The 13,748-nt window shown below is 35.6% G+C and overlaps 1 long non-coding RNA gene across 1 annotated transcript; it reads left to right on the forward strand.

The window, feature by feature from the left end:
• The first annotated feature begins 7,370 nt into the window (after positions 1–7,370).
• On the forward strand, positions 7,371–13,364 carry LOC147793691 (uncharacterized). Its single transcript, XR_015419783.1, has 5 exons — positions 7,371–9,727; positions 9,818–9,874; positions 11,485–12,136; positions 12,233–12,323; positions 13,087–13,364. It is a non-coding gene; the product is annotated as an uncharacterized LOC147793691 (long non-coding RNA).
• Positions 13,365–13,748: the final 384 nt, after the last annotated feature.

Here is a 13,748-nt window from a genome sequence, read left to right on the forward strand (position 1 = left end):
TAGCCTACCGTAGGCTTTTAAACATCCATGACCTAGTAAGTTACCATGAGCTTTAATTTGGACTCTAGGAAATTCATGCATAAGCTTTTACACCTAATCTAGACTCTAGGAAGTTCATGCAGAAGCTCCTACACCTAATGCTCCTACACCTATCTAAGCTTCTAGATTGTCTAGAAGTTCCTAAGTCAGTTTTCTTGTGTATTACAAACCCAATAAAGGTTTGGAGGTTGTTCACCTAACCTAGTGTCGCATAATCACCTGAACGACCTAACTGAGCTTTGCGGTGAACCAACTTGTTTGATCTTCTTATTTAGCGGCTTATATTGATTAGGAAGTGAATCACTGGTATCCTAAGTTGAAGAGGAGCAACCTCCACAAACATGCTGACATGAAAGACGATATGGCGTCATGAGACCTGAATATCATTTGTGAAAGCTTAGCTAGCAACCCCTCCACAAGACCATAACATCACAATGAAGTGGGGGAGCAACCTCGTGTGTTGACTAACTACCGAGTTTACCTGTGTGGTCTATAGCACTTGTGACGAGTTTATGAACAAAGACCTTGTTCAGAGATCCCTAACTATTTCTACACCCGATAAGGCATTAACGAAACTGAGACAAGCTTGACATCACTGAGTTGTACTACAAGAAATTGGAAGTGGTCTCGACTTTTGTGATATCTTCACGACTACTAATAGACATGGTAAGCTACAACAATTTGTGGGTGTGTGAGTATGATTGATCTTGCTCCCACTTCCGCTACAACAATTTGTATTAGAGCATTTTGGTTGTGGCATTAGGGTACCACAATTAGTATCAATAGAGCCAGGTTTCGACATTTGTGGTATTGTGAAAGACTTAACCTCATCGACCACCAGGCGTACTCAAACTCAGCATCAATTGTCGAAGATAAGTTTTTCATTGCAAGCTTGCTTATTTGTTTTCAGAATTTGTTTTTGGAAATCATACTTTCAAGAATTGTGAATATCTCCATCCATTCAAATTTTGTTGGTTTTGGTCGCTTAATTTAATCTTCAGCTTGCTTAACTTGATATAAAAATTATTTTCTTGCATGGAGATTTGGAAGAAGAAATATATACGACACAGTGAGTTGGTTTTCGTGTAGTGTAGATTGAAGAAATCTTTGTACAGGCTGAAACAATCTCCTCGTCAATGGTATCTGAATTTTGATCACTTTATGGTGGAGCATAAGTACACTCATAGTCAATTTGACAATTGTGTGGTTTGTTTATCTATTTGATCTTGTATGTTGATGATATGTCAATTGCTTCCGAGAGACAAGTGGAGATTGATAAGTAACGATCAATTAGTGGTTATCTGTCCACTATGGCTAGTGGACCTATTTGTTGGCGTTCAAAATTATTGTCTACTGTTGCATTGTCTACCACCGAAGCAGAGCATATGACAGTCACTATAGCTTTTAAAGAACCTAGATTCATGGTTTGCTGACTTAGTTATTTCTCAGGAACAAATAGAAATGTTTTGTGATAGCCAGAGTGCTATTTGTTTGTCGAAGAACCAAGTCTATCATGTTCGTATCAAACATATTGATGTCCGATTTCATTTTGTTCGAGAATTGTTGATGAAGGGGACATTTGTTTATTGAAAATTGGAACTGCTAATAATCTCACCCATATGTTGACAAAGGTAGTTACTCCTGAAAAGTAGTTGGTTGACTTGGTGGCAGCCAAATAAGTTATATTCTTGGAGATCTTCAAACAAGGGGGAGATTATTCAAGACTTGGTTCATTAATACTTTTGGTACATTCCCCGCTTTGATTCATGAATCTATTGGATTCATTTGGTTTATCTCCCATATTGGTACATTATCTCATATTGGTACTTGAATCATCTTGATTTATGTATGCTAGTGTTGCTTTGATTCATGTATGAGAATTAGTATTGCTATGTTTATATAAAAGTTTGTTTAAGATGTGGAGTCATTGTCATTTTGTATTTGACCCGAGGCAATGGGAAGAACTTTGTAACAGAGAATTTGCAGTGTGAGAGTGTGAGATACACTTGTAAACACTTTGGTTAGGGATTAGCTATCACCCGTGGATGTAGGGAAATTTCTTACTTCCAAACCATGTAAATCTTTGTGTCTCTTTGTTTAATTTATATTTGTGGGTGTGTGAGTACGATCGATCTTGCCTCCGCTTCCGTCACAACAATTGATACCAAAGAATTTTGGTTGTGACATTTTACAAGTGGTTTACAATCTTGATAATTCTTAAAAATAATATAAGGGTAGACTTATTTTATCACAATCCACCCCCTTTTGGAGCAAGCGTCCTCGTTGGCACGGAGAGGTTTTCGTACCCTTACAAGGAATGTTTGGTTCCCCTCTCCAACCGATGTGAGATCTCACAATCCACTCCATTGGTACGGAGAGGTTTCCACAAGAAATGCTTTGTTCCCATATCCAACCGATGTGGGATCTCACAATCCACCTTGATGGAGCAGAGAGATTTCTACACCCTTATAAGGAATGTTTGGTTCTCCTCTCCAACAAATGTAGGATCTCACACTCCACCCCCCTCGGGACCCAGCGTTCTCGCTGACATAGAGGAGTTTCCACACCCTTATAAGGAATGTATGGTTCCCCTTCCCAACTGATGTGGGATCTCACAATCCACCCCCTCAGAGGCCCAACATCCTCGCTGGCACACTGCCCGGTGTCTGACTCCGATACCATTCGTAATAGCCCAAACCCACAACTAGCAGATATTGTCCGCTTTAACCTGTTACGTATCACCGTCAGCCTCATGGTTTTAAAACGCGTCTGTTAAGGAGAGGTTTTGTCACGACTCTAAATTTTCACATACTTAGAGTCGCTACTAACGTCTTATGCTCATCTATAATGCGAAAATATAACTCTTACATGAACATAATTTATAACGTAAACTTCAAAAAAACGTTTAAAACAACTTCTTCTCTGAAAAACACAGTCATGGTCTTACGTGTTTAAATATGAAATACTGAAATTTAGAGAAAACAAAAACAAATACAAAGTAATTTAAAACGATGAAATGCAAAACAACCTATTCTAACTTAAGACTATAAATTTAAATATGAATCTACCCTATGCACGTGCCACAGTCTCTGCTCGCGATGCCACCGTCCTCCGTACAAGTGCGCCTTGCCTTTACCTGAAAAATGATGTGGCACACGGCCTGAGTATTTCAAAGAATACTCAGTAAGTGGCCCCATTATAGGGGCCATGCAAATGCAAACACATGCAATCATGATTTAGGGACCTATCTCTAATCATCTTAGGGGTGGCCTCCAGTCTCGGACAAATTGGATGTGTAGTACTTCCCTACACATGACTCACACGTGCGAGTGTGAATCCCAGGGCGCTCGCACACCCCCTAGACCCTCTGGTCAAGCTAATCTGTAGCGACGTCCGGAGGTTAGCGGAACCCCATATTGTCATGCGCCTCATGAACACCCTCATCTGTGTGCATTCGCACCTCTGCGCATTCGCGCTCATCATATGGTGCGCGTCCGCACTCATCATCTCTAGGGGAAGTAGCCCTATGCTTATGAACATACAATATGCATGAGGTCCCTCTAAATCAATCATAATGTCTCTTCTGACACAACCCTCTAGTCTCATCTCTTTGTTACTCTAGGTAACACATACTCGTGGATATTTATATTAATATCATTTTCACGCTCTTAGAGTTGTGTCCTATGTCGATCTAACGACATGATGCAATATGACACTCATCATCATATAGCATGCTCAATATGGAAAACATCATCATATTAAGGTAAACGTCACGCAATCATCATACTCATCATATTGCCACAAAGTGCATCAAACATATCAAGTACATCATTCATCAAAATATATATATACTGCACACATCATCAAGTATCGTAACCCACACTACATCATTCATCAAAATATATATATACTGCACACATCATCAAGTATCGTAACCCACACATCATCATAACTCATATACCGCATCGTACGACATAGTTCATACATCATCATAGCTCATACAATTTTTTAGCCTATCCTATAGTAAGACCACTTACCTGGTTGGCCTTAGCCGAAGTATTCCCTAATTTATTTAACGTAAGCTCCCGTTCCTCCAGAACTACACCAAATGTTGTCAAGGTTTGCTTCCTATCGCATCGTTAGTCACCTTTTGTTATTATATCCTATAGATACAAATATAATAATTTCTCATATCTTCCATTTTCCTTCCCTCACTTATTTCTCTTGTACGCTATATTTTAATTCTATTTACAGTACTTGCCATATGAATAGTACTTGTCATTTTCAAGCGGTTCGAATTTTCTTTTCTTTCCTAAAATCTTCTCTCTTTTGTTTTTTTCGTTTAACTCTAATTCTTTTGAGTTCAATTCTACTTCCATTCTAATCAATTTAAATCTAATTCTTTTAATCAGTTTCTCGAACCAGTTTAATTCTAGCCCTTTATTCCAAGGGGTTTAATTTTACTCCTATCTCTAAATCGTTTAATTCTGTCCACTAGTTTAATTGTATTCCCATATTTTTTTTGGCTTTACTATTTCCAAATTTAATCTCCCTCTCTCTCATGTATCTCCTCCCATATCTAAATCGTTTAATTCTCACCTCGTTTAATTCTGTTCAGAAGTTTAATTCTATTCCCATATTTTCTTTGGCTTTACTATTCACAAATCTTTTTTTTATTCTTTTATTTGAATATATTTTCCCTATTCCCCGATCTCACTTTTAATGTCAAACAAATTGGAATAGAATTTTCAACTACAACTTTGGAAGCTAAGGTGTATGATAAGATTGATGATAGTAAAGAAGTAGATTTATGTAGACGAAAACGCTCTAATGGAGCATCTTTCTACATCTTTTTTGCTCTTTAATGTTTTTGTTGTTGGTGTAATTCTATATGGACTATGGGTATGATTATTATTAAATATACACTTTTTACTCTTTAATGTTTGAGTTGTTTGTGTAATTCTAGATGGAACTATGGTTATGAATATTATTAATATATATAGCTATTATCCTAATCATTTTTTGTTCAATATTTTTCTTGAAAATTTAGGTTTGGAGTAACTTTATAAACTTTATATCACGCAACATACAAACCTTCTAAATAATTATAATTACTTATCATCTGTCAAAATATTTTTATTATATTTTGAAAAAGAATGTTAAAATACTATTTTGCAACGTAACAGTAATGCCTTCTAAAGAGAATTATACCTAAAAAGGAAGGATATTTTATTATTTATATAAATTTTGAGAGATTGATTTTTAAATTTATAATTTTTATTTATTCTTAGTTATATTATATATAATAAATTAAGTAGCATCGTTTCAAAGTTTATGATATTTAACAAGATTATGTCGAACTTACTCATGTCCAAGACCACCAACATCATCCCTAGCGTCTTACCCAAGATCACAAGTATAATGATCTTAAATTTTCTATTACCTAAAGTCATACATATTATAAAACATTTAATGCGGAATCAACTCTATTTATTCTTTATAATAACATTAATCTTAAACTTGCCTACTTTATTTAATGTTTTTGAATAAAACTAATGCAAAGAAATAAGATTAAAAACAATACAAAATGAAATGCCTTGTACTAACCTACCTACATGCTACTAAATGGAAATGCAAGCAACCTATACTCTAATTTTAGTCTACCAAAATTAAATGTGAACCTATCCTAATCACGTGGCTTGAGTATTTCAAAAATACTTAGTAGGTGACCCCTGTAGGAGTTATAATGCAAGGACATAAAACATGCATGTATGAGACCTATCATAACAGTCCGTTTGTCCTACACACGGCCCATACGTGCGAGTATGGACCCACCAGTCGGTTTGCACACTTCCTGAGCCCCTTTCTGGTCGGGCGAGCATACTATGGGAGTTGTTGATGTCGGACACCCGTTAGGGGTAGGATCGTCACGGCAGTACTATGTCAAACATAATGATCGTTCCCCTATCTAGTAGTTAATATAGGCGTCTTTACTATTGCGAAGGAATAGGGGTGCAGCACTAGAAAAAAAAAGAAGCCAATAGAGGAGCAAATAGGTAAGTTTGCAACTCCCATGCAGAATAGGGGTCTAAGTGGAACCCTAGCAAATAATCTGATAAATAAAGGGAGAGCGAGAGAGATAAGAGAACTAGAGAGAGAAGGAAGAAAGAACTGTAAAACTCACCAGACCACCACATAAGTTGTCCCTAGCCACGATTTAGGAGCAAGGACTTCTCCTTGAAAGGGAGAGGAGGGTTTGGGTGACTGGAGCTCCACTTTCTGTCAAGAAAACTGAAAATCCGTGATTGAACATTTTTGTCCTATCTGAATCTTTATCTTAAGAATTGAGATCCAATATTTAGACATGTTTATCTAGGGAGAGAGCTCCACAGATTCGTCCCTAAAGGAACTTACTAAAATTGTGGCCGAAAACTAATATTCCTATAGTTCTTTCAAAGAACATAAGAATAAAAACATACTACTTACGACGCCTATAAATGAAAAACAAGGGAAAAAAAAAAGAAAATATAATAAAATGAATAAAAGTAAATAAGGGTAGATGTATAAATAAATGGAAGGATTAGGGTTTGTTTTTTTTTAAAAAAAAAAAATTGGTAACGGCTATCAATAGTTTTTTTTTTTTTTTGGATGATTTTGTCTGGGAATGCTGATCTTGTGCGGCCATTCTTTGTACGGCGAGGTAATCTTTCGATGCTATGACCAGCAAAAAAAGTTATATTATAATATTATAATACAAAAGATTTTTTATCATATTTACTGCAAATCATTTCGTCAATCGAAAGGTTCAACCTACACTATACAAAAGATAATTAAAAAATCAATAAATCAATAAATAAAAAAGAAATATAAATAGGATGTAAAGACGTACGGATTTAAGTAATCGTAGTATCTATTTAAATACTATCTGACTTCTCATAACTAAGATGTATACTAATTCTATTTTGGTTTGGTCGATTGTAATCATGGAATCTACTGGTTCATTCCATTATAAATTATAAATTTGTTATCATTCCATTTTTCAAGAAAAAAGAAACAAAAATGGGAAATATTAATTACTTACCAAATTATATTAAGAAGGTGTGAGAAATACTCATTAATATACTAGAGAATGAACCAACCGTGAAAATGCATATTAGATTAACAAAAAATAATATATAAAAATTTAAGATTTAATATTTTTTCTCAAATGATATATAAAAAATTATATTATTGAGAACTTTTGTACTTATTATTCAGACATTTTTGTACTTTAAATAATTAGGTATAATTAGGTTTGAGAATGGAGTTAATACCTGATAAAAGGAGTTTGTAATTTCCAATATTAGAAAAGGAATAAAAATATAAAAGAAGGTAAATAAATTATTTCTAATAACTTATATCAAACCCATATCATAAAAGAAAGAAGGTTGTTCAAAATATGATTGATAAATTTGTATAATGCACAACTCCCATATACACATATACACATGAAAAGTTATGATAAAATAATATGAGACGAAGGGAATGTTAGAGGAAGTCCTATACAAATGATGGGATCTCATGTATCTTGTGTGTTCATGCATTGAGGGATACCTCCCTTCTTTTACAATGGTACATATGCTTACACATACAATGTAACGATCCAAATTTTCATCCCAAATATGTGGTTTCACTTGCAGTGAAATCATAACCTAACCAATAATAATGGTTTTGCACGCTAAAATTCAATTTATTCTTTAATGTATTAATTGATGAAGAGACCAGATCAGACTCACGTCTTTAAGGAAAACAAAGAATCAATCATGGTCGATGGAATGTTCAACGCGAATAGAAAAATAGAATCTCTATCTTCTAATCAATATAAAACCCATTTCAAAGGCATGCTACAATTTCGAAATAGAACCCAAAAGAAACTCCAATCAAACTGAAAAATGTTCCGAATCTATCCATTTTTGACATAATTGAATGATCCAGAAACCATTGATCAATTCGTGAAGAAACTTGATGAGATTTCCACCAACTCTCAATTTTTTAACCCAATCTTTTACTCTATATTAAATCTTTTAGCAGTGCACACACAAGCGGCAATAAAACCCTAATCTCACATGAGGAGTGCACAATTGAGCGTTACTAACTAGACGAGAGGAATTTTTTACGGACTAAAAATGCTTATAATTTTAGAGGCTTTGTCAACAAATTAGTAAGTTGATTTCGTGTACTACAAAATAATAAATTAATCATTCCTCTTTTGTAAGATCTCTAAGAAAGTGAAATCTTACTCTTATGTGTTTGGAACGTCCATATAGAACTGGATTTTTGGATAGCTTAATAGTTGAAGTATTATCACATATTAACTTTGTTATTTTATTTGAGAGTGACCAATCTCTTTGAGTATCCTCCTCATCCAAACAAATTGACATGCACAGGCACTTGCAGTAACAAACTCAACTTCGGTGGTTAATAAAGTGACTATAGGCGGCTTACAAGAAGACCAAACTACTGCTCCTCCACTCATCATAAACCCAGCCTGGAGTACTCTTGCTATCTTCTATGTCTCCGGCATAGTCACTATTAGTAAATCCAATTAAATCACCAACTCCTCCCTTTATAAAATATACCATAATCTACCATATTTTTCAAGTACCTTAAAACCCTTTTGGCAGCGGCAAAATGTTGTTGTATTCTACATGTCATAAAACACTAATCAAACTTACAACAAATATGAGATCAGGACGAGTAGCCATGAGATATATCAGACTTCTCACTGTTTGTTTATACAAAGTTACCACTATTTTTCCACCATTTTCTGTCCTAGAACAATCCGATTACATAACGAATTGTAATTTTCTATGTCAAATCAATTTAAAACTTCAACAACATACTTTCTTTGACATATAAAAATATCATCTAAGCTTTGTATTACCTCTATTTCAAGAAAAAATCTCATTTGACCTAAGTCAATCATATCAAACTCTTTTTTCATGGAACGTTTACACTCCTCCAATAATTCTTCATCGTCTCTAGTAATAAAAGATCATCAACATAAATGCTTACAATAAAAATTTTACTGCCCTTCCTTTTGATGAAGAGTGTCTGCTCACTAGAACTACTTTTGAATCATTATTTGAGGAAGTAGGATTATATTCGACTAAACCAAGTTCTAGGTGCTTGTTTTAATCCGTAGATAGCCTTCTGGAGTTTGTACACCATCTCCTCACTTCCCTTTTACTCACCGCCTATTGGTTGTTCAACAAAAATATCTTCTTTTAACTCCCATATAAAAAAGTTGATTTGACATCTAACTAATAGAGTTTCCAACTTTTTTAGGTGGCAAAAGCAATAATGATCATTCTCACAGTATCCATTTTGGTCACAGGTGCGTACACTTCCATATAATCAATTTCATGCTTTTGTGTGTAGTCTTTTACAACCAATCTTGCTTTATCAACTCCAGACTCATTTAGCTTGGTTTTATATATCCATTTCACCCCTATTTTCTTTGCTCTAGCTGCCACCAAATTCCATATTTGATTTTTTTTCAATGGATTTGATTTCTTCATCAATAGCCAATCTCCATTTTGGGCTTTTGACAGCTTCCTCAAAATTCAAAGATCTGAAATCATCAAGAATGTCATATTTTCTTCATCCACTTCAGATAAGCCTTCACCAGAACCTGCTAACCATACAGGTGGATATCGATTTCTCCCCTCCCTTATTGTCAAATCTGGTGCAACAATTACTGAAAAATTATTTTCTTCAACTGGTTCAATTGTTTCAGCAACAGGTTCAGTCGTTACTGGAAAATTGTTTTCAGCAGCAACTGTTTCAGCAACCAGTTAAGTCGTTTCCTCTATGATTTCTCCTCTTTTGACTGTGTTCTTATCAATTTCAATATTTTTCACTAGTACAATTTTGTTTCACCTTCAAAAAATTTCCAATCTCATTCATGATCTTTTTCAAAAGCTACATTACGACTTATTATAATTTTATTTGTAGTTGGATCAAACATTCTATAGCCTTTGGAGTGTCTAAGAGTGTTATGGGTCGTTACTCGCTTGTCTCGACCCAAATTCTAATCGATCTCTATGCATAATAGGTTGTGTGACCCAGCTTTTTAAAATTAAGCTAAAGAGAGCACGTCCAAAATTTGAAAATTATGTTATTAATCTGCAAACAAAACAAATTCATATGATATTGCTATTTGTCTCTACAAAAACTCAACGTTAAAAGGAAACCAAACTTTCTGACTCTACAAAAACTAAACGTTAAAAGAAATCAAGCTATTCATCGGACAATTTTGATGGGGAGAGAAACACAACCGATTTAAATCCTAATTATTTAAAGCACAAAAATTCTTAAAATATCAGTTTTATATATAATTTGTATTAGAAAAATATAAAATCTTTTATATATCATTTTTATTAATCTAATATAATTAAGATATTTGAATTTTCACTATTTATTCCTAAATTCTTATTAATTAATATTTCTTTATATTATTTTCTATTTCTCACCGGTTATTTTCTGCTGCTCCCTGTCTATCATTTTTTATTTTTTATTTTTTATTATTTTTTTATTATTTTTTTATTATTTTTTTTTGTAAGTAACTAATATTTTTTTTTTTATCTATTTTTTATTAATTCTATCCTGATAAGTTCATTGAGCCAGATGAGAATAGATTAGGTTATACATATTCTAATTATGAGAAGGAGTCATACGAGTATATTTAAATAGATACTATGTTTACAATCCCTATATCCTCACTCTCACTTTAATTAAGAACAGTTTTTTACCTTATTTGGGACCCTATTCTAATCGTGATCATTACTCATAATCTTACCTATTATTGTTTCGAGTCAATGACTCCTAAAATAGAGTACGAGTGAAATAATTTTTTTGTATTATAATATTATAATCCTAACTCTTTCTTTTGCAATTAGATGGTTGATGGTCGATCGCTGATACAGTTCAATCGTTATATAACATGAAATTTAGAAATCAAAATAAAGATTTGTTTCCGTCATCACAACAACAATTAATTGATTGGGTTAAGTTTACAAGTGAACACGACTTTGGAGGATGTTAACTTTGCTGCTCATTATCCATACATGGGCGGGTGAGAATGCAAAAAAATATTTTAATTTGTTTGTGTGTGATATTTGTTTTACGTGATATTTATTAATTTATTATATTTTGTAAAATGGTGGTGCACAAGATAAAAACTAATTGGAGAAGGTTATTAGATACTTTGAATTTAATACTTCTAATAACATAAGTCTCGTCAAGCATGCATATCATAAACGACCTGTTACCACCATAAGAGGGATCCCTAACGAAAGCACAATAACTCAGGGTGCGTTTTGTGTTATTTCGTAAGCGTCGTCGTCGGTAACCGAGGTCGAAAAATTAGGTTTCTTAATCGATTCTTAGATCTGTGGCTTTTAGGAGCTTTTAGGCCGCAAAACTCCCAAAAAGGAAAGAAGGACGACGAACAAAGAGGAAAAGGGAAGGAAGAGGACCGAAATCGGCAACGGAAACGCCGCGGGAAGGAGAGAGAAAGCTCGCCGGAAAATCGACTGAAGTCGGGTAAGGAAGACGAGATCCACGGATCCGGGTCAACCCGAACCCAGAACCCGGGAGAGCCAGCCCGTTCCTCCCTTGGCCTCTACCTTCGGCCCAGCCCAACTACAGCGGCCCAAACCTCAAACCAGCCCAGAAGCTACGGTTCAGTTGAACCAACCCAAACTAGACCCACGGTCCAATTGAGCCGGCCTGCAAACCAAACACTTGCGGCCCAGCCCAGTAAGCCGAGGCCCAACGATTAGCCTTGGCCCAATAGCCTTCCATAGCCCGCGAACCGAACCACGACCCGAACCGGACTTCGACCCGCGCTTCGACCCATCACTACCGCTCGACGTGGCTCTCTCTGCTGCCGCCACGTGTCACACAGCGGCACAGGCAGTCCCTCGGCTCGGCTCGGCGCAAACAGCTCGGGCTCCCTCCGGCGGCTCCAGCGGCTGTTCGGCTCTGCTAACCTGTTTTCAGCCCGGTTTCCACTATTTCGACCCTCCCGGATCTGTTTTTGGCCCCGATTAAGGTATCCGAGGCTGTTTTAGAGCCGTATTTCACATTTATTAAATTATAGGTAAATTAATTGTGAAATACTAACGTAAAGTGGTGAACGGTGTGATAGGAAACAAACCCCAGCGACGTAGGAAGCAGCTCTCACTGAACATGAGCTTACGTTTAGCTATTTAGGGAGTACTTCGGCCAAGGCCAACCAAGTAAGTGGCCTTACTATAGGATAGGCTAAATAAATTGTATGATGCTTGATGATATGTGCCAGTATATACATATTTTGTTGAGTGACGCTTGATATGTTTGACGTACGTTGTGACATTATGATGAGCATGATGATTGCATGATTTTTACCTTAATATGATGATGTTTTCCATATTGAGCATGCTAGATGATGATGAGTGCCATATTGCATCATGTCGTTAGATCGACGTAGGACACAACCCTAAGAGCATGAAAATGATATTAATATAAATATCCACGAGTATGCGTTACCTAGAGTAACAAAGAGATGAGACTAGAGGGTTGTGTCAGAAGAGACATTACGATGGATTTAGAGGGACCTCATGCATTTTGTATGTTCATAAGCATAGGGCTACTTCCCCTAGAGATGATGAGTGCGGACGCGCACCTTATGATGAGCGCGAATGCGCACAAGTGCGAAAGCACACAGATGAGGGTGTTCATGAGGCGCATGACACTATGGGGTTCCTCTGACCTCCGGATGTCGCTACAGATTAGCTTGACCAGAGGGTCCAGGGGGTGTGCGAGCGTCCTGGGGACTCACACTCGCACGTGTGAGTCGTGTGTAGGGAAGTACTACACATCCAATTTGTCCGAGACTGGAGGCCACCCCTAAGATGATTAGAGATAAGTCCCTATTCATGATTGCATGTGTTTGCATTAGCATGGCCCCTATAGTGGGGTCACTTACTGAGTATTTCTACCGTGTGCCATATTGTTTTTCAGGTAAAGGCAAGGCTCCCATGTACGGTTGACGGTGGCATCGTGATCAGAGACTGTGGCGCGGCATAGGATAGTTGCATATTTAATTCCTAGTCTTGGTTAGGATAGGGCGTTTGCATTTCATTCATTTATATTAATTAATTTGTAATCGTTTTATTTTATCTTTTTGAACTCCAGCACGATGTTTGAAACACGCAAGTCCGGCAGTGTTTTCCAATGTTTTAATGTATTCTGAAGTTTTAAATTTTTCCGCTAATAAAGATGAGCATGCTTAGATTTTATTCTGCATTAGAGATGAGCATGAGACGTTAGTGGCGACTCTAGATATGTGGAAATTTAGGGTCGTTACAATAAATAATGGGAGAATAGTGAGTGAAGCTCATTATCCATGGCAGGAGTGAGAACAAAAGAAATAAGTAAAATATTTTAGGTTATGTTATAGGAACATTTCTTTTTGTTATATTTTTTATTTTATTTTGAAAAAATGACATTTAATTTATGATAATAGGACAGACCGAAAATAAAAATTAATTCTTTACAAATGATATGATAGACCACTAATAACTTGAATTGAGTGATTCCAAACCATCCCAAAATGAATTTATAAATTTGAAAATTATTAGAGATGAAAATTTGAAATTAGGAATATTTTTTATAGTAAAACT

This window comes from Cucurbita pepo, chromosome 2, assembly GCF_057944985.1.
Source record: "Cucurbita pepo subsp. pepo isolate OVF chromosome 2, ASM5794498v1, whole genome shotgun sequence".
Classification (NCBI taxonomy): domain Eukaryota; kingdom Viridiplantae; phylum Streptophyta; class Magnoliopsida; order Cucurbitales; family Cucurbitaceae; genus Cucurbita; species Cucurbita pepo.